The sequence below is a fragment of the Danio rerio genome, chromosome 18 (genome assembly GCF_052040795.2).
Source record: "Danio rerio strain M-AB ecotype USA chromosome 18, GRCz13ab, whole genome shotgun sequence".
In the NCBI taxonomy this organism is placed as follows: Eukaryota; Metazoa; Chordata; class Actinopteri; order Cypriniformes; family Danionidae; genus Danio; species Danio rerio.
The window spans coordinates 35,182,011-35,204,715 of record NC_141038.1 but is presented as its reverse complement, the minus strand read 5'-3'; the positions used below and the strand labels follow the sequence as shown (position 1 = coordinate 35,204,715).

Sequence of the window (22,705 nt, the reverse complement as noted above, 5' to 3'; positions counted from 1 at the left end):
TAGAGATGGTACATTTGAATTGCCTCTTCTCACTTCCCCCACCTCGAAATTAAAGGTTGCAAAGAGAACTATAGCTCATTTACACCTTGATGCCTTAGCATCAATAGCAAAGATCATAGCCCATTTACACCTCAACACAGAGCAAGTTTAGCGGAAGAATGTCAAATCAGAATCACGCAGATGAAGCACACCAGCTACTATCATGAAACTATTAAAATTGTATTGTCATAAATTTGCTTATTTGCAGCAGCTTTTTTTCGCGCAACAGAAATGCGGCGTTGGGAAGCCGTCAATGAATAAAAACAGGGTCAATAGTAAAATCGGCTTTTCATAGTATCCCTTTTACCTATATCAGTGCATTGAAGGCCTTTTATGGTGTCATCTCGATAGAATAGCCTAAGTTATATTGAAATAATTTAAAGAACAAAGTTATAAAAACTCACATTACATAAATAAACAATTAAAAATATGTTTAGGTTGTCTTTATTTAATTGCCCTCGTGATGATGGTGTGCTTTATCATTATGTGCGTTTTACTTATAACGTGATTCAAATGATGGATCTGCGACAGAGAAAGTAGGGGGTTTTGGGAAACATGCATCACTATATCCTTTTTTTCCCCAAACTGTGCATGGTTCAGCCGCAAGTTACTGTATGTCTTTTTTTGGGAAAGCACCCCATGTTCGCTAGTGCCGCGCGCCTCTTTCTCTGGGCAAAAAGGAGTTAATTTTTAAAATATTAAATATATAGATTAATTAAATATTCAGCAAAAGAGACATTTATTTCATATTTCACTATGCATTTCATCTGATAGGCAAATCTTTATAGCTTAATTAAACATATTGTCAAAACCCACACATAGGCCTATTGTATGAAAATGAAAAGGGCATTTTTTGTTATTATTAGACTACTATTTGTTATTTGTTGCCTAGGTTATTTTCACATTTTCACATTTGAAGGGCTTTATTGGCATGACAAGTAACTGTATATTCCTTTTGCCAAAGCAGTGCAGCGTCGCGTCTCACAAACAAGACAGAAGGGCAGTAGTGCAAACAAATATGAAAATAACATATAATAAAAAAATGATTAATAAAAATAAAAATAGAATAAAAATATATATATAATAATAAAAATAAAAATAGATTTTTGATAACATTAAACAGGATAAAGGTAATAATAGTAGCCTATTATCAAAAGTAAGTCCACATAAAGAGTTCCAGTATTTGTGTGTTGGAGACAGGAGCGGGTATTGTTGGTTGAACACACAGCAGCACACACACTCCCCCAGTAAGATGGGTTCTGTTCGACAAGGACTCAAAGTTGTTTTGTATGTGTTGGATTATCGGGTAGAATTTCTCCCGGATCTCGGAGTATTTAGTGCACTCAGTTAAGATATGCAGCTCCGTCTCAATCAGCTGCTGAGGGCACAGCCGCTTCTCCACCGGCAGCCATGGTTTTTTTTGTGCCGGTCCGTCTCTACGGCTGGCTGATGTCCGCTGCCCGCTTCTAACATGTTAGAAAATACGGCAAATCAAGCTGTCGGTATCTCCCCGCGGTTGAAATTGTTCGTTATTCGAAAAAAAAACTAATAAATATCAGCGCGCAGTAGTTGCTTTCTAGATTTATTTTAGGCCTATATTCAGCTGTTTTAATCTTGCAATTCTGATAACTTTAAGAGATAATATCTGTTTTTATCAACTTATCTGTCATTTATTTCTCATTTGCTACTTATTTTATTAATTTGTTGATGTTAATATACTACATAGTCTTGTATATGCATATCTAGAATCCTTTGGCATTCAAATTTGCTTTGAACTTGAAAGAGAGAAAGAATCGGATTTTACCTGTCAGAGCACATTGCATATGCTTTTTTTGAAATAACATTTATTTAACAAATATTTTAGCACATCGAAAGTAATTAAATTGCCTGTCTTTTGATTAAAACCTTTATGCAAAAAGATCAGAAAAAAAGGCAATATATGCGACACATGACATGCATCGCTCTCATGCCACGTTTTGAGGATAAATTCACTTTTAGGTGCTGCTTTGATTAAAATAAAACTATTCAAAAGCACATTAAAGACTACTCATAAAATAAAACATTCATAAAGGGGTATTTTATGAAAAAACACCAATTGACGGGCTCTGCTTTCGGTTTTAAAAGAATCAAGCAGCTTTAAAAATATAATTTGCTGAAGAGAAATGACAGGGAAAAAAAAGATTAAACATATCGGCACTGTTAAAAGAACATTCCTCTTTGATATATTCTTTCGACTCCGGAACATCAGCTAAGATTACGAACGAAGGAGTGTCTCTCCTGCTTCAGTAGCGTGTCCCGCTGGTTATAAAAGAGGAGGCGGAGAGAATGCATATGTATATATACACTGTTCGGTTTTGGTATGTGTATGGTCAGTATTGAGGAGAAAGTGAGACAATGCATTGATAAGCTAAATTTCTCTACAGCCATCTCTGTTTTGTTTGGTTCCTTTTATGTTTTTAACATTGAGTATCAGGAGTCAACCAATGTCAATGTCACAGAGCTAATTAAAAGGTAAAGATATCGACGAGATGCATTTAAAGGCAAAAATATTCACACAGAGCAACCAAATTATCACAATCATTTTTATAACTTTGTTTACTTTTCTATAATTAATCTAATTTGCCTATTTTAACCCATAGTTAAGCTTTTAAATTGCACTTTAAGCTGAATATTAGTATTTTGCTAAATAATTATTAAAAATGTGTTATTTAAAAAATATCTTAAACAGCACGTACATACATTTTTGCAGAGACTCAATGAAATAACTGTAAAATAGCCAGTGTTTTGCTGTAATAAAAGGAAACATTTATTATTTATTAACACATATTATTTTACTGCAAAAGGAGTAGACTTTGTATGAAATTGTGTAGTGCAAAGAATAAATTCTAGTAATTTACTTTATGTACTCATTACAGATAGTAACTGACAATAAATAGCAAATTACTGTTCAACCATTACTGTCCTATCTTCTCTGATGGTTTATGTTGCTATTTATAGAGACGTGCATTTTAAAGGCAGAAAATAATGATTTAGGCATCACCACACACTCCCACAGGCTGTCTGTCTTATTCTAAACACAAAGGTGTTAGAAAGAGTTTTCAGAAAATGCTGGCCCTTTAAGGGAGCCAGGTGTTTGATTTGTTTACTGCTGAGTGTGCTCTATTCTCTGTCCATCAATTCAGATGTAGAGTCTGATATGTATTAGGCTTTAAATAAGAATCTACAATGAGTAAGTAAAATGTGTTCAAATGTTTTTGAGGGTTTCTAAAATAAGTAATTAATAAATAAATCTTGAACTGTGTACTTGAAAGTTACATTGTTAGCTAGTTAACCTCTCCTCATATAACTTCTTACATTACTTTTGTTTAAGTATATGCATTTATTGGATATTGCATACTGCCATAATGTACAGATGCTAACAGTTGTATGTATCTTTCTGGCAACTAAGCCAAAATTAAATTCCTTCATCTCAGTAAGGTAACATGTACACATCATCACAGGGAATCACAAAAACATGATACACATAGCCATCCACACACAAAAGCTCCACTGTCCAGTCCCAGGTTTTGACTTTGTTGCTAAGTATTTTTCAGAGCTGTGTTTCCACCTATGAATTTATTTTAAAAACAATAAAAAAAGTTTGTTGTCATGAGATAATTATAACAATAAAAGATTGGATCCTTTGGTTTTTTGGCGTTACCAACTTTATTTTTATTTTTTATAATTACTTTAAACTTTTTATTGAGATTTGACACAGTTTTTAATCATTTAAAACTTTAAAATTTAAAATAATTATGTTGTATTTTTTGCTGTTCATTTGCTGATCTACCTTCCTGCAGATTTCAGTTGCTATCCATATCAAACACACCTAAACCAATTAATTTGGACCTGAACACCACTTGATAATTACAGGCAGGTGTGTTTGATATGGGTAGCAACTGAAATCTGCAGGAAGGTAGATCTCCAGGAACAGGATTGAGCACCCCTGCTATATACCATGGGGGTCAAACTCCAAGTTCCTGGAGAACTGCAGCGCAGCAGAGTTTAGTACCCACCCTGCTTCAACATTACCTGTTGATTTCTAACAAGCCATAATTAGTTTGATCAGGTGTGTTTAATTAGAGTTACAGCTTAAAGTCCTGGTCACACTGCACTTTTCTCCCTATAGACTTCCATTCATATGCATGTGAGTACTGCTGACCTGGAATGAAAGCTCATGCGACAAATTTCATAATTCGCAGCATTGGAAAGTTCAAGCTTGGAGACCACTGACATGCAAAATCACATCATGTGATTGCTTGATACCAATCAAAGATCAAAACATGACCTCTCTGGCTTGCTTTTTCAATCTCTAATTATTTTGTTTAATTCCAATACTCGCTTTGTTTAATTCCAATTTCGCAGTGCAGTATGACAGAATTTGGAATGCTCAAAGGTTAATGTGACCGCAGCCTTACTGTGCAGACCTTTAATATGCAAGACAATATTTATATCTGCTGATTTCTTAATTTTGTTATACTTTTTGTTATTTATTTGTTTGGTGCCAAAACGATGAAAAAAATTTGTCTGAAAAATGTTATGCCTTCTATTTTTAATTAACAGCTAAGAATATTGATTAATTTTAGTAAAACTACAATAACTATATATGATATACTATTAATGTGTATGCAGTATAATGCTGTGAGTTGTAACACTACAATACAGTAATTAACTGTACACAGTTTCCAGTTAGTTACCACTGCTGCTCTATTACAGTAATTAACTGGCAACACTGTTGCCAGCTACTCACTGTAATGGTTGGTTACAGTAAATAACTGGCAACACTGTTGCCAGCCACTCACTGTAATGGATCAGTTACAGTAATTAACTTGCAACACTGTTGCCAGTTACTTACTGTAACCGAACTTTTACAGTGAGTGGCTGGCAACAGTGTTGCCAGTATTCTACTGTAAAAAAAACCCGGTAAGGTCTAACAGTGTGGGTTAGAAGAGAATTAGCGATTTCTCCTCAACTTTCTTTTTAAACTTTCTGTTTGAAACATCAGACACGGGTGCTCCTGTCAAACCTCCATTTCTTGGGTCCAAATAAACCGAAAAATGAGCGCTTTTAACTTCTCCCTCAACCTCCCGCTGGCTGGCCTGCAGGTACATTGGCAGGTACACACACACACACACACACACACACACACGCACGTGAATGCTGCTCTCTTATTGGCTGTAGGCTATCACCAATGTTATTTTCAGTCAAAACTCATTTCAAACGGCATGATTTGAATCATCGACAGATCCAGATATTAAGCATGCCAAAAATCTCACAGGCATCTACGACTCAGTGAATCGTTCAGATCGTGTCATTGATAGTTCACATTGTGTGATTGTTACTCGAGTGCATGAGCACTGATTTGCCTGTGATTTCTCAAAACCTGTAGGTGAGTCAAAATTGGGGCTAAAATCATGCAGTATGAACTAGGCATTAATTGTATAAAAAAAAAAGCCAAATAGCCATATGTAATATTGTTTCTACATGGTCGCACGTTTACAAATTTCTGCAACGAGGGTATGCACCACATCTGACAGGACTGATAGTTTCTCAGAAGATTTAAATCAGCATGTCCTTAACAGGCAGAAAAAGTCTAGTCATCAATGGATGATAGGCTTTGACCCAACTTGGCTGTCACAGTGGCTGTACAAAACTGGCCTTGGAAAGTAAGTCAGTTAATACACTCTTAGTTAAAAATACTTGATACTTAATTTTTTAAGTATATTTAAGAAAAGTTCAAGTGTAAAAGTATATTTCTTGAGTATACTAAATATCAATGTACTAGTAGTGTACTTGTGTGCTAATAGCACTTGAGACAAACTGTAGCACTTTCTAGTTTTTAAAAGTATAGTTTTCTATTTTGAAGTTTAAAATAGCTTTTATTGACCTCACAGTCCCAGTCAGCAGTGTAAACTGTGAGATGGACTATCCAACCATGAACAGTGTAATAAATACTTTTTACAACAGCATTCGGTCAAGAGAAACATTCACAAAAGGCTGCAAGAAGACAGTCTTGCAGCCTGGAAGCGAATCTCAATAAATGGGCCAGACATTTTTGACTTTCCATTCCATTTAATTTCCTTGCCATCTGGAAATTTTCATCCAGAAGCCCAGAAAGATACACTGCATTGACAAAAGCTGCACATTTTGTAGGTAAAAAAGAAATAAATTAATGCAATTTTTTTGCTTGTACAGTTGTACAGTTCAAATAACTGTTCAGTTATTTACTGCTGTCATTAAAAGAAACAAATTAACACCATAACTTCTTGTGTTTGTGTCAGTGTCTGTCTGGGGTGCATTTCTCTAAACCATCATTAGCCAACTAAGGTCGCAAATTGTGTCGTTACAAACAAAGTTCAATGATTTGCCGCTTCCCAAATCCATCGTTCAGGCAAACATTCACAAACTGTGTCGTAAACTTGCACTTGCAACTACACCTCTGGAGCTGTTCCTGCCTCTGTTTTATTGCCCCTTATCCCCCCTATGCCCTATTCATTTAGAACACCAAGACGTTTTCCGTCAACATTTAGCGCCTAGTGACTATATACAGGGGGTCAATGTGATCGTGCACACCAACGCGCAAAACGGCAGGCGCAAGAGTCATGTAAGAAAAAAATGACTCATGCTCATTTTTTTTTTTTTTTATTGACGTGCCATGTTAAAACCTTCTCCACCAATCAGGTTGCCACTTTTGTTCACGTGCACGGAGCTGCTGAAGTTACAGTTAACAGCACTTGGTGGCGCTCAAGCGCAAAACTCAATGCGAGCGCACGTTGAAGAAGATGCCCAGAGGCTATAGGAACGTGGAGCTGCTTATTGCTCTGTGAACAATAATCATTTCTTTATCGCTAGAGCTGGAGCTGCTACTTGAACCATCTATGCTTGATCGAGTCACCAATAACTTTAACAAACAAATGTGTGAACTTCCTCTCTTCCTCTTCTTCTGTGGTGGAAGCTTAAAGTTGTGTAGCGCCATCAAACGACAAGGAGTGATTTTGCATAATCTTCTGCTTGACGCCAGTGAAAATCGATTGGGTTTGAATGCGGAAAAACATCTTGTAAAACGCTGACGATAAATGCAAACAAAATGCATCCTGGTGTGTAGGAGCCTTAACATTTAAACTTGGAATGATTAAAAATAAAAAAAGCATTAAAGTCATTTCTCCTAGGTGTAAATTGCTTTCAAAGTAATTTTTACAGTTTTAGGGATCTCCATGTTTACAATTGTGCTCCCTTCGCAGTGCACTTGGAAAACATTGATATAATTTTGATCACAAGACAAAAGCTATAGACCAATTACCATCCCACGTCACACATGACGTCACATGGGTCAACGGTTGCAAAAAACAGACAGGCTGCAATGGGAATGCAATGTGCGGTAGGATGCCAAATTCGAGTCCAAAAATAGAAAACCTAACTTTTACCATACACCACACACTGCTTTAATACCGACTGCAGACGTCTTTGGCTAAATGGGAGCTGAATGAAGTGAGAAGCTAATTAGAAATGCTGGACTCTGCAGTTCTCATGTCATATCAGGTCAGTTCACACTATGCTGAATCATACACATCACTCGTTTTTGATTGCAGAAATTATATCAGCAAAAACAGTTACATTGTTAATTAAACAGCTGACACTGAATGCTAAAAATGAAACGTGAAAGTTACGTTTATCAAGGTAAAATTAGTTCTATATTCACACATTCATTCACTGACAACTTGTGACACACTCCCTATATTGTTTACCACGGCACTTTGAATATTCGGTATGAAATAACCTGTAAGTGTGACTTGAAAACAACATTAACACTGTTTATTTGAATGTGAACAATATTGTACTTTGATAGTCATTGGCTTTTGCTAATATGATTTCGCTATTTAGAGTTTGCAAATAATATTTTTATGAAATTATATTAAAGAGAAAGTCTGAATGTGTGAATATAAAACCAACTTTACCCTTATGTGTAGGTTCACATACCCTGCCGTACAGGTGAAGTTCACTGTCAGAATGCAGTCGTTTTGCGTGTTGGTGATTAATTACCCAGGCTTTGTAAAACGTTAGCTCCGTCTTGTTTCCTTGTCTTTGCTAGGCGGAATCTCGGTGTTTAGCTCTTGAATCTGGTCATCATGGAGCAATATTTATTGCACATGACCTCAAAGAACAACATTGTTGGCATCCAAAGACTTGTAGACCTTTAACTTCTCTCTTGTAAAATCACTCAGAGCTTCAAAGAGATTGTGTATTTCGGGCTGAATGCTTGGTCATTATCCAATATTCATTGGGAGGGTTTTATCGTAAATGGAGCTGTCAGATGAACGCCGCTCACTTTAACGTTAATTTTTCTGAATCACTGTGCTTGTCACTGGGTGACGAGCTGTTATAATATGCTGTAAGCATTATGTAAATAATATATATAATGTGTAAGTAATATATATTTTATGTCTAAGACAATAACAAACTGCACCGCATCTGATGTCATTCCCTCGCTGTAAATGCTAGGGCTCTCTATATTAAGGAGAAAGTAAATGTGTCTGAATTGCTTTCTGCCACCTCCCTGCGCGCGCATCCTGAATGTTTATAAACATGGTAATTGGTCTATAGGTGACCTAATTAAAAGCGGAATTTACATCTACAAAGCTTGTGAAAACAAAAAACATAGCAGATGTTAATGCTTTTAATTTATAGTAGGTTATTTATTAAGTATCTGCATTGTATATGAGATGGGCCTGTTGGTTAGAACATTTCTGCAGTGTTTTGGATGTGTCAAATTGTAAAAGTAGACTTTTTAAAAGAAAATAATAAATAAACAATATCCTACTTAATAATGATAATCATAGTTGGCGCAATAGCCTAGTGGTTAGCGCATCGACATATGGTGCAATAGCATGTCAGGGCACCCTGTCTTCAAATCCCGGCCTAAAGTCATTTCCCTCTCTCTCCAACTTCACTTCCTGTCTAAATACTGCCCTATCTAATAAAGGCCAAAACTAAATCTTAAAAGAATATATAATAATTATCATAGGAAACATAGGTTAAAGGAAACACAGGGTCTATATGTGCCATTTCCATATATTTCAATTATTATGGTGAACTAGTGCATGTTTTTACCAAAACTAATATTGACATTTTTTCAAATGTGTGTTTGTGTAAAACAATATCATTTGCACAAAGAAATTATGGAAAAGAAATTATATAAATATTTTTTTCTCTAAAGCAGTTATTACTCCACCCTGTTTAGAGCATCATTACGAGCAATTTACTTTATAATTAACGTGGTTCAAACGATGGATCTGCGACAGAGAAACTACAGGTTTTGGGAAACACTCATCACTACATCATTCTTTTCCTAACCAATGCATCGTACTATGATAGTTCAGCTGCGAGTTACGTCGTTGTTTGGGAAACATACTCCTGAACAGGGGTGCCACTAATAACCATTTTATTCTGAGGGTTGTTTTTCAAAAGATATTAGTATAAAACGGTTGTTTTTCTGTTGTGATTTGCATCTGTTTACATTGAGTGCTCCTGTGTTTGTCCTAAAACATGGCCAACCACAACTCGCCGTAATGTAGATGTTCCCAAGCTCTATACATGGTTTTGATTAGTTGCTAATAAGGAAAAATATTAATATTTAAAACTTTGGAAAGCAAAACATCCAGTTTCTGCCAGACTGCCACCTACAAAAATACATTAACGACTCTGCATATGACGTGGGACATAGCATAAGTATTTTGTGCAGCATTTTGGAGATGTTATTCAAGTTGTGGTCCACCTAAAGCTAGATGTTTTGTTTCACTAAATATTGGATTTTTTTTACAGACATTGATTCACTTAAAGGACCATGACACCCCCCACTTTCGGTTAAAGTCTACTTCAGAATTTTTTTAAAAGATGCATGATTAATGGGCGTGGAGCTCTGCGAGCATAGGGCAGGAGTGGGCGTGGCCAGCAGAAGGGAAGGGGAGCGAACAACTGTTGTTGTCAGCTCACAAAATGAGACACAAACCGTGAGGAAACGCATGAGTTTATAGTTCACAAAGTTAAAATGCAAAGAAATAAACAGTAATTTATTGCCCTGCTACATTTGTTATTTGTAAGTTCATATACACATAACGACAATTTATATAATTATAAAGATAAGTGTGTTCATGAGGTTTCTCTCTTGATCCCCGGTTCTAAATTATAGATCTGAATGCAGACTCAGTGAAGCAGTTCTCCTGACCTGCCTATTTTAACCATTAGCCCTGCTGGTAATATAGAGGATTTAGGCAAACACAGCAGCACGGTTATGTGTCTGAATGTGAACGAACTCCTGATAAAAGCTTTGCTGTATGATCGGCCCTGACAAGATCGCGGGGAAAAAACATGCAACAAACCCCGTGGATCATTGAAACAAACACATACGAGCCTTCATGAACGGCTACTGCGTGCCATGGGTCCGTGTCTCACAGCTTGCTTGAAACTGGCAGGTCTGCCTTGCCTTCGGAAAGCATGTGCTCTCATGAATAATTAAGCAGCCGGCTCTTCTTATAGGATAAGAAAACTCCACTATGAATAATAATGAGAAACCGACGTGTCATCATTGCACTTGCAGTACTGCGCTACGTCACTGATTTAGATCCCGCCCCAAAAATCATTTTAAACCCGGAAGCTGAAATTAGCTGACAAAAGCTCAAAATTGTCCAGTTTTCTCCACAATTAAAGCGGACAGGTGCTAACATTGTCTTAACTGATGCTCAACACACACACACACACACACACACACACATCTGTTAAAAAAAAAAGTTCTCCAGGGTGTCCTGATCCTTAGAAGGCCTTTTGTAACACAATGGAGCAATGTTTAATTGTAGCTGTATTTATTGCAGGGATGGGGAGTCAACTCCAATACATTCTATTCTTTGACTCTCATTGGCCCTACTAGAGTTAAGTCTGTTTTTTAAACCCCCTGACGGAAGCAGATAAATACTAGTTATAAGTGAAGTTTATGTATAAACAAATTTCGAGAGGATCACGTGCTTATGATTGCTAGCAGCTGACCCGCATTATCTAATTCACTACGATCAAATCAGATGACTCCTAAACTACTAAAAATACCCTGGGGTTCATTTCATTGCTATCTTCGTTTTAAAGAGTCCCCCCTTCCTCCCCTACTCCTCCTTCTTAGACGGGTGACACGGTGGCCCAGTGCGTAGCACTGTCGCCTCACAGCAAGAATGTCTCTGGTTCCTGGCTTTACCAAAACTAGCAGACATTTCTGTGTGGAGTTTGCACTTCTCCCCGTGCTCACGTGGGTTTCCCCCGGGTTCCCCGGTTTCCTCCCACCGCCTAAAAACTTGCAATTAAGTCAATTGAACAATCCAAATTGGAAACATAGACACTCTTCTAGTTCGTAGTTAATTTCAAGAGCATTCACTTGCTACAGCAGGGGAGTTCTCGAGATCTACCTGAGCTCAAACTCCCCTCCCGCCTTGCAACGGGAGGGAGCCCTGGGCTCGAGGATCTCATGAGCTCAGGGCTCTCTCCCGGGACAGCATGCCAAACAAGCTTTTAAAATTAATCATCAGCTAAGTGTGAACTCTTGAATGCTCATTCTAGAGCACGATGAACACAGAAGGCGCCCGATTTGAATGCATGTACAAACGTTTTATGCTTTTCCATTTGAATTTAGCGACCAAGCGTACTTTCATGAATAGTGCTGCAGGATGAAGTTTGCTTTCACTTTCAAAACCCTATAACCTTTTTGGAATTTGGTTTTAAAGATGATCTGTCTGTGATGTTAAGTATGCTGTTTTATAAATGAAATAAAGCATATTTGTGAAAATTTAAAGCGGATCAACATCTTACAGAAGCACTGCATGTAGAATTACGATGTTATTGGTTGCTACCTATGCCTATTTCACAAACAAATAAAATAATTAAATTTTATATAAACACTAATCATAATGAAAAAAGTACACTGTTAAACCTTACCAGGCTTTTTTTTACAGTATAATACTGGCAACACTGTTGCCAGTGAATTACTGTAACTGAACCATTACAGTGAGTAGCTAGCAACAGTGTTGTCAGTTAATTACTGTAGCTGAACCATTACAGTGAGTAGCTGGCAAGAGTGTTGTCAGTTAATTCCTGTAATAGAGCAGTAGTGGTAACTAACTGGAAACCGCTTACAGCTACTTACTGTATTGTAGTGTTACAACTCACAGCATTATGCTGCATACACATTAATGGTGTGTCATTTAAAGTTATTGTAGTGTTAATAAAATTAATCAGTATTCTTAAGTGTTATTAAATTAGAAAGCAAATACATTTTTCTTAAATAAATGTTATTGTTTTGGCAGCAAACAAATATACAACAAAATGTACAACAAAATTAAAGAAATCAGCAGATGTCAATAAATTTTCTATTTACAATGAATATAATGGGCCAATGAAATGCCAAATGAGTTGGCAGCATAAGCTTGAGCACCTGGAACTTATTGCCAATTAGCTCCGCATATAAGGACAGGGAAAGCAAGGAAACGCCATCCTTTTCGCTACAGAGACTATTACAGCCTTCTGAGAGAGTCAATGAGAGTTCCTCCTACTGTGAGACGAGAGCATTCTCCCGGTCCAGAGTGTGTACACGCAGCGGCAGACGGTCGAGCTGGGTTTCTCCCTTGCCTGGCGTTCTTTGGGTCCGTCCTCCAGAGCGGTGGGTATAAAGTTGCAACTTCACTAAAAGAGCAACACAGTCATGCAACATGTCCTTTTCAGAATGGCTCTCCGAAAGTGCGTTTCTGGATGTGGTGGTTTCCTGTCCCCGGAAGATGGGCATGGGCACTGTGTTGCATGCCTGGGGGTCCAGCATGTTAATGCGCTGCTCGCGGACAGTTCATGTTGTCATTGCGATGCCATGACTGTTGCACAGTTAAGATCGCGGTTAGCCTTTGCAAAAGGGCAAACCACCCCAGCTGTCCCCTGCACTGCAGCGGGCACTCGGGCAGATCTGAGTGTTTCAGCGAGAGATAATCCGTCACCCACAGGCCCGCGGACCTCCCGCTACTCCAAGCGGTCCATCCAAGCTTCGGGCGGGGGAAGCGATCCGTCTAACCAGATGGTAGCCCTTAGGCTCGACGACACCGGAAACCAGATGTCCACCGCGGCATCGGAGGGTGGGCTTTCATTGTCTGATGATGATCCAGATCCGCTCGCCCCCTCCGGGCAGGTGAGCGCTGTCAAGACGGATCCTGAAACGGACATGTTAGCCGTGCTTTCCCGGGCTGCTTCGGCTGTGGGTTGGAGATGGTTTATCCCCCAGCTCTGCGGCCGGACCGACTAGATGGGTGCTACATAGAGGACCAGAGGGCTAACCCTATGAAGCCTCTCGTCCCCTTCTTCCCGGAGGTGCACAGTAGGTTCATGCAGTCTTGGAGGGCACTATCTGCCCGTGCTGCGTGTCCCTCCGCCCTCACCACTCTTAACGGTGGAGCGGCCATGGGGTATGTGCAGGTTGAGCGCACGATTGGGGTCAATCTTTGTCCGCATGGCGCCTCTTCTTGGCGGGGTCCACCTCGTCTCCCGTCCAAAGTCTGTAAGTTTTTTGCCTCCCTCTGAGCTAGAGCTTACATGGCTGCAAGCCAGGCTGCTTACGCCTTACACGCGATGGCCACCTACCAGTGCTACCAAGCGCATACACAGGCCGAGCTGCACATGGGTGGGTCCAACCCAGGCTTGTGAGCTTCGCACCGCATTAGACTATGCTCTTCGGACCACTAAGTTCGCTGCGTGTGCGTTGGGGAGGACGATGTCCACATTAGTGGTCCAGGAGCGCCACCTCTAGCTTAACTTGGCTGATATGCGCAAAGTCGACAAAGTCCGCTTTCTTGACTCCCCCATATCCCAAGCTGGCCTGTTCGGCTACACCGTCTGTGAATTCACCCAGGAATTCGAGGCGGTGAGAGAGCAGTCTGAGGCGATGGGTAATGTCACCTATTGGCGGGACCGTAAGCCCGCTCTGCCCACCATACCATCCATTGCAAAAACAAAACGAACGCGTCAAGCACCTTGAAAGCAGGCACCCCCTCCTGCCCAGAGCACCACTATCTGGAGAAGAGGGAACTTGCTCTTTCCCTGCTGGAGGGCGGGGCCCCATTTCCAACGGCACTTTTTACTGCCATAAATACATCAATGAAAGAGCACTTTTCAACTTCCCCGGATGTGACAACCCAAAATCTGCCAGCACGAGCACTGGGAGGACGGTCTCCTTTCTCCCTCCCCTCGAGCCTCCCCTCCGGAGTTTGGGTGCGGAGTGAGAGCAAATCTCTCGCCTCCAGCTCTTCCGCGGGACCCTCGCGCTTCCCGGATCAGCACACCCACTCCGCACTGCCCCACTGCTAGTACATCAAAGATTGTAGCGATGACTCCATTAGCAAGAGTTCTGCCTGCCTGGTTAGTGCGGGTCAGCCCTTCACGTTGGCTCATACGCACAATCAGACTCGGTTATGCGATTTAGTTCGCGAAACGGCCCCCCAAGTTTACGGGTGTGTATTCACCAGGGGCAGCCCCCTGTCCGCCCCTATCTTGCTAGAGGAGATTGCTGTCCTCCTGGCGAAGGATGCAATCGAGCCGGTCCCTCCAGCCAAGATGGAGAGCGGGTTTTACGGCCCACACTTCATCGTGCACAAAAAGAGCGGTGGGTCACAACCAATCCTAGATCTGCGCGTTTTGAACCGCTGTCTGCACAAGCTGCCGTTTAGAATGCTCACACAGAAGTGCATTTTCTGGTGCGTTTGTCCTCTGGATTGGTTTGCAGCAATAGACCTGAAGGACGTGTATTTCCATGTCTCCATTCTTCCACGCCACCGTCAGTTTCCTGCGGTTTGCATTTGAAGGTCGAGCTTGGCAATACAAAGTCCTCCCCTTTGGGCTCTCTCTGTCTCCGCGGGTCCTCACCAAGCTCGCGGAGGGTGCCTTAGCGCCCCTTCGGCTTGCGGGCATCCGCATACTCATTTATCGCGACGATTGGCCGGTTTTAGCCCACTCTTGGGAGCAATTGATTATGCACGGAGACAAAGTGCTCCGGCACCTTGAGGTTTCAGGTTAACCGAGAAAAAAGCAAACTCGCCCCCGTGCAGAGGATCTCTTTTCTCGGGCTGGAGCTGGACTCGGTCACCATGGCGGCGCGCCTTTTCGGAGAGCACGCTCAGCTGATGCTGAACAGTCTGAGTTGAGACATGGCTGAACATGTCTCAGCTTGCCCGCCGTCTGCTCCTCTGGAGTCATCCGCGGCTGAAATTGCTGCGCGCCATTCACATTCCAGGCAAGCTCAACCGTGCAGCCGATGTGCTCTTACGGCAGCCTTACATTTCGGAGAATGGAGACTCCACCCCGAGTCTGTTTAGCTGATATGGGCGCAATTCGGGGAAGCCCAGATTGATCTGTTTGCTTTTCCCGAGCACGCTCATTGGCAGTTGTTTTTTTCCCTGCAAATATGCACTTACTCCAGTGAGCTTGCTCGTGCAGTTACTGTGCAAGGTCAGGGAGGACGAGGAACAGGTTGCTGGTTGCACCCCTCTGGCCCAACCGGACCTGGATGTCAAAGCTCTCCCTCCTCAAGATGGCCCTCCCTGGCAGATTCCTTTGAGAGAGCACCTCCTCTCTCAGGGACAGGGCACCATCTGGCACCCTAGCCCCAATCTTTGGAACCTCCACGGGGGTCCTTAGACGCGAGTAAGACTTAGGTAACCTACCGATTGCGGTGGTTAATACCATCACTCAGGCTACAGCCCCCTCCTCCAGCGCGCCTTTGCCCTGAAGTGGAGTCTATCCACTAAATGGTGCGTCTCTCGCAGAGAAGACCCTGGAAAATTGCCAGATCAGCGTTGTGCTATCTTTACTCCAAGAGAAGCTGGAGAGCAGGCTGTCGCCCTCCACACTCAAGGTTACGCGGCTGGCAGCACCGAGGGAAGGCATAACCTCATCATCCAGTTCCTCAGAGGCGCTAGGCGAATTAATCCACCCTGCCCCCCTCTCATGCCCTCTTAGGATCTCGTCCTCGTTCTCACGAGCCTGTGTCAGATCCCTTCGATCATCGACTCAGTATCTTTAGGATTCCTGTCCCTGAAGACAGCTCTGCAGGTCGCGTTGATATCGATTAGAGGGTCGGGACATAGAGTCATTTTTCGGTCAGTGACTCGTGCCTGTAATTTGGGCTGGCTTACTCTCACGTTCCTGAGACCCCGCTAGGGATATGTACCCAAGGTTCCTACCACACCTTTTTAATACCAGGTAGTGAGCCTGAAAGCGCTGCCCCCAGAGGAGGCAGACCCAGCCCCTTTCATACTTTCCAGTTCGCGCTTTGCGTATTATCTGGACTGCACTCAGAGCTTTAGATCATCTAAGCAGCTCTTCGTCTGTTATGGCTGTCGGCAGCAAGGAAATGCTGTATCGAAACAAAAGTTGGCCTACTGGATAGTGTATGCCATCTCTCTCGCTTATCAGAGCCAAGGCAAGCTGTGTCCCCCGTGAGTGTGTGTGCACTCCACTCGGAGCATCGCATCCTCTTGGGCGCGTGCACACGTAACCTCTCTAACAGACATCTGTAGAGCTGCGGGCTGGGCGACACCTAATGCATTTGCAAGGTTTTACAATCTGCGAGTGGAGCTGGTTTCCTCAAGGGTATTAGGTAACCCTTGGTGATTGAGGAAACAACTCGGCTAAGGTGTTGAAACACGCTTGCTGCGCCATTCTCCCTAACACCGAGATATGTGCGCTTTTTTATCCGTCTGTAAAGTTCCCCGTTAGGTGAGCCCCCTTCTCAGGGCTAGTCCATATGTATTTTTGCCATCATATCTCCCCTTTGGGTAGCGGATGGCCTCCACATCGTCCTTCCTATAGGGACTGCATGCTTTCCCAACGTACTGTCGTATTTTCCAAGAATTATCTAGAAGCTTGCGACCAAAAAATATATCTAAATCCGTAAAACTTCTGTTGAAGTGGAATAAGTAAGGGCCAGGGACCACGTTTAAGGACCGCGCCTCTCTTTGATGCAAGAGGGCTCACGCTTGCCTGGCTATCCTCTTGTAACATAACTGGTAACATATATATTGTAACATATATGCTGGAGGTAAACATTCCGTTCAACATTCCATGAAAACGGTCTGGTTTCAATTTCCAGGGCAATTTAGATCACTCTGTGACGAAAAGTCTGGCCTAAAAAAACTCCTGCTGACAAGTAACGAGTTTGGGACACTTCACAGAACGGTCCTAAAAACCACTCTCTGCCGACTTCAAAAGAACATGGCAGATAATAAAAGAGGAAAAAAACAAACATCTATCAGCCCTTTCCTCACAAAAGAAAAAGTTTTTTTTTTATTTAAACAAAGACATTTAGAACCCAAATCTCTTGTTTAATTACACTTAACTTTTGTAATGTGTACCATTCCTCATAGTTTATACAAATTCGCACTTTTAGGCCTTTTTAAAGCATAAATAATGTGAGGATGTGAAAAATTATGTTGATTTACTTTTAAACCCCGCATGTTTGGTACCGATGGGCTTCTGCTGACATTTTACAACACATGATGCATAGAGCAAGATCATAACTCGCATTGCTTCCTTTCTTTAATCCCCTGCATTAAATGCCTCTCCGCATGCTTTGGGCGGACACTCAAATTTGCATACGAGCAGCCTCAAGATAAAGGAAGTTTCGCGCTCAAACTTTGTCCTGAAATCATTGGTCGAGAATGCTGAATGGGTTGTCACTTGACCCGCAGGTATAACCAGGCTGACCCCCAACATCTGAGCAGAGTAGTCCGAACAAAGAACCCATCAAAAGGTGGCCCTTTTGAAAAGTCCACGCGGCTCTTCTACGCCGCATGGACTTTTCCTGCCACGCTTTCCTTATTTTCCGGCAAAGTAAACTCAGTTTAAAGTTTGCAATCGCGTTGCTCAGAACTGTATTACAAACTCAACGCATCAAGAAGGACATCAAAGGATTTTCCATCCTGAAGGAAGAGAGACTAGCATAAAGAGAGAGACCTCCAGACATGAAAGTCCAGGTATTTTTAGTTATCCTTTTATCAAAAAAGGTGTTCCTTAATGGTGCGTGTGGAACTGAAAGTTTTGTCACTTTTATATCTGAAATCTATTTTCTCGCTTTACTATTTCTCTTTGTTGTTACATGCTCGATAGACCTGTATAGACCCGATATCTCCACGTGGTTTTACCTTTGTTCTATGTTTAATGTATGTTTGTGCGTTGTTCGGTATCTGTCTGACTAGTCAATAAATCCTACTATAATCAAATGAATTGTATTGTTTGCCTCACGAGAAAATGTCACTGAAATACAGATTCCCCTGCCTAGCTGTTATAAGTTGATTAAAACTTATAAATGATTAATCTACTTCACAAGAAATAGCAATTAAATTCCCATTTTCTAAATGAATAGATCATTGTTTATGTAACCCTTGGCTATAAAGATAATTTAATAAAACCCGACTACGCCACCTAGGTTACTACCCAGGAACATCTATGTAAAAAAAAAAAAAACACTCGTTTGATTAACACAAAAGTTACAACAATATGAAGGACCCTGCTGGTTCGTTTTTGATTAAAGACAGAGACGTGACTTACAAACGTAATACAAAATTTATTAAATTCACCATGGCATACAAAACCTTAAAACAATTTTAAAATGCTCTCATAGTTACCTATTAAATACCTTAGGTGCAAAGGGACTGCAATAAATGACACTAACAGACAGGGGGACACTCAGCAAACAAAGCAAGTCAGTGTATACAAATTATTAAAGCAAGTGACAAATCACACCCATACAATTCAACAAACCCCCCTTCAATTCAGCATCAATATTACAGCTCATCCGCCCACCTGTGGATATAAACAGCCTAAAATACTCACAGGAAACAAACTGCACAAAAAAAAACCAAACAAAAAAAAAAAAACACAGGACATAGAATTCACAATGAATCGTATAGGATAACGTTAAACATGGATGGTAGATCAAGAGCAAAATACAGTACATGAAAACAAGGTCACCATAGCAATTAAAAAGGAATGTCCGCGAGGAGCAGTCACAGCAGATGAGAGGTTTTAGAAAGACAGCCGCAAATAAATGCGGGGAAACAACAGCTAGCACCTTCAAGCCGCACCTCCTAAAAATACAAATTTAAGAGAAAGAAAGGTTTTTTTTAAAAAATTAACGAACCCTTCTTTAAAATCCAAACAAATTTCTTACCTCCTGGATGAGTTTAATAGGCTAGAACAGACTTTGTGAACAACGCTCACCTCTTCACAAACACACACACACACACACTTTCCTAATAATAAAAGCATCCTTTAAATTATTACTTAAAACTAACGAAAAACACTAAAAACCACCAACTCACCCAGGCTAGAGCAGATTTTGTGAACGGCACCTGTCACTTCGTGCGCACACACATACACCTTCCTAATGATCAAAGCAGTTGTTAAGACGATCACTTAAAACTAGCTAAGAGCTACAAAAAAAAAAAAAAAACAGCTCACCAACAGAAGGCCAACCAGGGACAAAAGGAAACGCTCTCAGACCACAGAGGGGTCCGTGTTTTGTTCATCTGTTTTCCATTTTCAAACGGAATAAAGGAAATGGGTAAAACGGCCGTTTTTCCTTTGGTCACGAGAAAAGGAAAAAAACAAGATTTTGGCTGGATTTTCGTTTTTTGGTTTAGGGTAGGAAAACGGATAAACGACTTTAAAATTCATTTTACACATGTAGGCGGCGCTGAAACACCCACTTTTCTCTAATTGGTCAACCAAATCTGAGCTTGTGACGTCGCCCTCAAAATAAAAGCCTTGCACGCAGGCTTTTAATTATTATTATTTAATTATATATGAACTAAGTTTACATATTCTATCATTTGAACCACACACAGTTAGCAGGCTTACATTCATTTCGTATGTATAACTTAAATAAAAACGTAAATTAGCAGAATTCTTAGACATTTGTCTTTAAAATAAGGTCATAGTTCACTGTCAAGCTTCTTGCTGCTGTGCACCTGATGCTGAGCAAAGATAACCTTTTCCGAGCAGCACCTGGTTTACATGATTGTTTCAGAGCAAGGGCTTTATAATAAAAATAATAATTTAAAGTTTTTTTTTTCTTTTTAATAATTGTTAGCAGAACCAAAATAAGAACACACTGGGCCCTGCTATAAAAACAAAAGGTACCATTTGTTTTTATTTTATTTCTTCCCATTTTAATTATATATTGTAATTATTTATTTGATAATTAATACTATTTTATTGCAACACCAAAGTAGGCCTGTCTTATTATTTTTTGTAATTTGTTTTTATTGTTATTGTAGGCAGGGCGAGGCAGTGGCGCAGTGGGTAGTGCTGTTGCCTCACAGCAAGAAGGTCGCTGGTTCAAACCTCGGCTCAGTTGGCGTTTCTGTGTGGAGTTTTTGCATGTTCTCCCTGCCTTCGCATGGGAAACGCCTACTTTGACGTTTTCTCCGGGTGCAGTTTCCCCCACAGTCCAAAGACATGTGGTACAGGTGAATTGAGTGGGCTAAATTTTCTGTAGTGTGTATGTACATGTTTTTGTGGATGTTTCCCAGAGATGGGTTGCGGCTGGAAGGGCATCCGCTGCGTAAAAACTTGCTGGATAAGTTGGCGTTTCATTTCACTGTGGCGACCCCGGATTAATAAAGGGACTAAGCAAATGAATGAATGTTATTGTAGGCTACATGGCAGGCTATGCGAAATATTTTAAATAACATTTACACGTAACCTTACTAATTCAAATAAGCCTGTGCAATAAGCCTGTACAATAAAGTAAGCCGCAATGCATATTTCTAGCGCATTCTTTCACTCAACAATTATTGCTGAAATAATAAAATACATTTTAAATTAACTAATTAAATACATTATAATTGATAATAAATAGTGCCTAGTAGTTCCGACAAACAGATGAGCTCTCTGCATGTGCGTTGCGCTAATAATTTGACATTTGCTCTTCTTGAGAAAGTGCTACAGCGGGCCCTGCTTATTTCACATATAAGGTTAGTGATAAGTAATTTGTTCATTTATTTTTTTGCACATTATTTTGACAATAAATAAGGCACCCAGTATTTCTGATGCACAGTCTCTTTTATGGCTACACTACTGAATTAGAAGACACAATCTTTCTAGACACAATCTAGAATAATATACACTTCATCATTGCCTATAGGAAAATGTATCTGTTTAGAACCAATTTTGTTTTGTATAATTAAAAATATTAAAAATACAATAAAAATAAAAAGAAAGAATAATATTTGAAGTGCAATGCTTCAAAATAAGATCCACAATATGCTGCATGCAGTGCCAAAACACAAACTGGTTTGTTTGTTTAATATAATAATAATATAAACTTAAAGTGAATTATTCATAGTTCCATATCGTGTGGTATAACTGTATTTACTCTAAATGACAAATCATCCATTGCGCCGATTAGTTTCACATTTAATTAAGAATGTGCCAGAACAGCCTTTACAGACTCTTATATAATATTATAATATTTACAGATTACCTCGGAATAAGAACTCGGTCTGTGAAGGATGCAGAACACAGAAACTCGTTGAGAATGGATATGCATGTTAGATGTTTTATATCCTTTTAGTGTCACACCTGTTGCAGTGCCCTAGTTTGGACCCTTGAGGGCACTAGTTTGTTTTGTAGTTTCACTTCATTTCCAATAATCCTTTATATTCCTGATTGTGTTATGTTACAGCTGTTTTGTGTTTGTTAATTTAGTCCTGTCTTTATAAACCCTCTTGTTCTCTGTTTTAGTTGCCTCAGATTTTGTTAGTTCCTCATGTTTGGTATGTTTGTCTGGTTATCTAGTTTTTTTTTTCTATTACGATTATTCTTGTATTCCTGTTTGTTTTCGTTTTTGTTAACACTCCTACCCTGTCCTTGTATTTACCTGTTTTTGGATTTTTGCCAGTGCCTTCGTCTGGTCATCTAGTTTTTGTATCTTGCTTATAGTTCTGTGCAAGATTTGGAAACCTTTGTCTCTTGGAAATCTGTCTTTTTGGATACCTTTGTCTTTTTGTTAATAAATTGCTGCACATGGATTTTTGCGTTTTTTGTGATCATTCCCCATTTCGTGACATTTAGATATTGTAAATAAGTTTTTATTGAGATTGTCATGTCTTTTCTTTGACGCACGTGCTGAACAGCTCCGAAAAATCACCTTTATTTAGCCTAAAAAAAGCCTAAAATTTTCTAACATATAATGTTCCATTACTTTAAATGTATATTGTTTTTTAATATTCATGGATTATATAAAATATATAGTTTATTATTCTTCATTAGGCTTGATCTGGAAATTGTGTATTTTATAAAGTGATCGTTTATAAGGACTAAGCTATTAAAAACTGTAATTCCTCTAATGGAAAAATCTTGATTAAAGAAATAAAGAGAACGTTCGAGGTTACAGAAGTAACCCTTCGTTCCCCGAGGAGGGGAACGGAAGTGCCATAGAGTGGCTTGATTGAAATCCATAAATGGGAGGATTCGGTTCAGAAGCCGCTTGTCTGAAAGAGTATTGAATGGGCCAATGAATGCAATGAATTGGCAGCGTAAGCTTGCACAGGTGTACTTC

General features: G+C 40.1%; 1 protein-coding gene across 1 annotated transcript in view; it reads right to left on the bottom strand.

Annotated features, from left to right (window-relative positions):
- Window positions 1–6,616: 6,616 nt before the first annotated feature.
- Window positions 6,617–22,705, bottom strand: part of LOC100332501 (sterile alpha motif domain-containing protein 3) — a 191,781-nt gene continuing 175,692 nt past the window's right edge. Inside the window, exon 6 of the mRNA XM_087293275.1 lies at window positions 6,617–7,015. The gene's annotated coding sequence lies outside the window, so the exon portion shown is untranslated. The remainder of the gene's footprint in view (window positions 7,016–22,705) is intronic.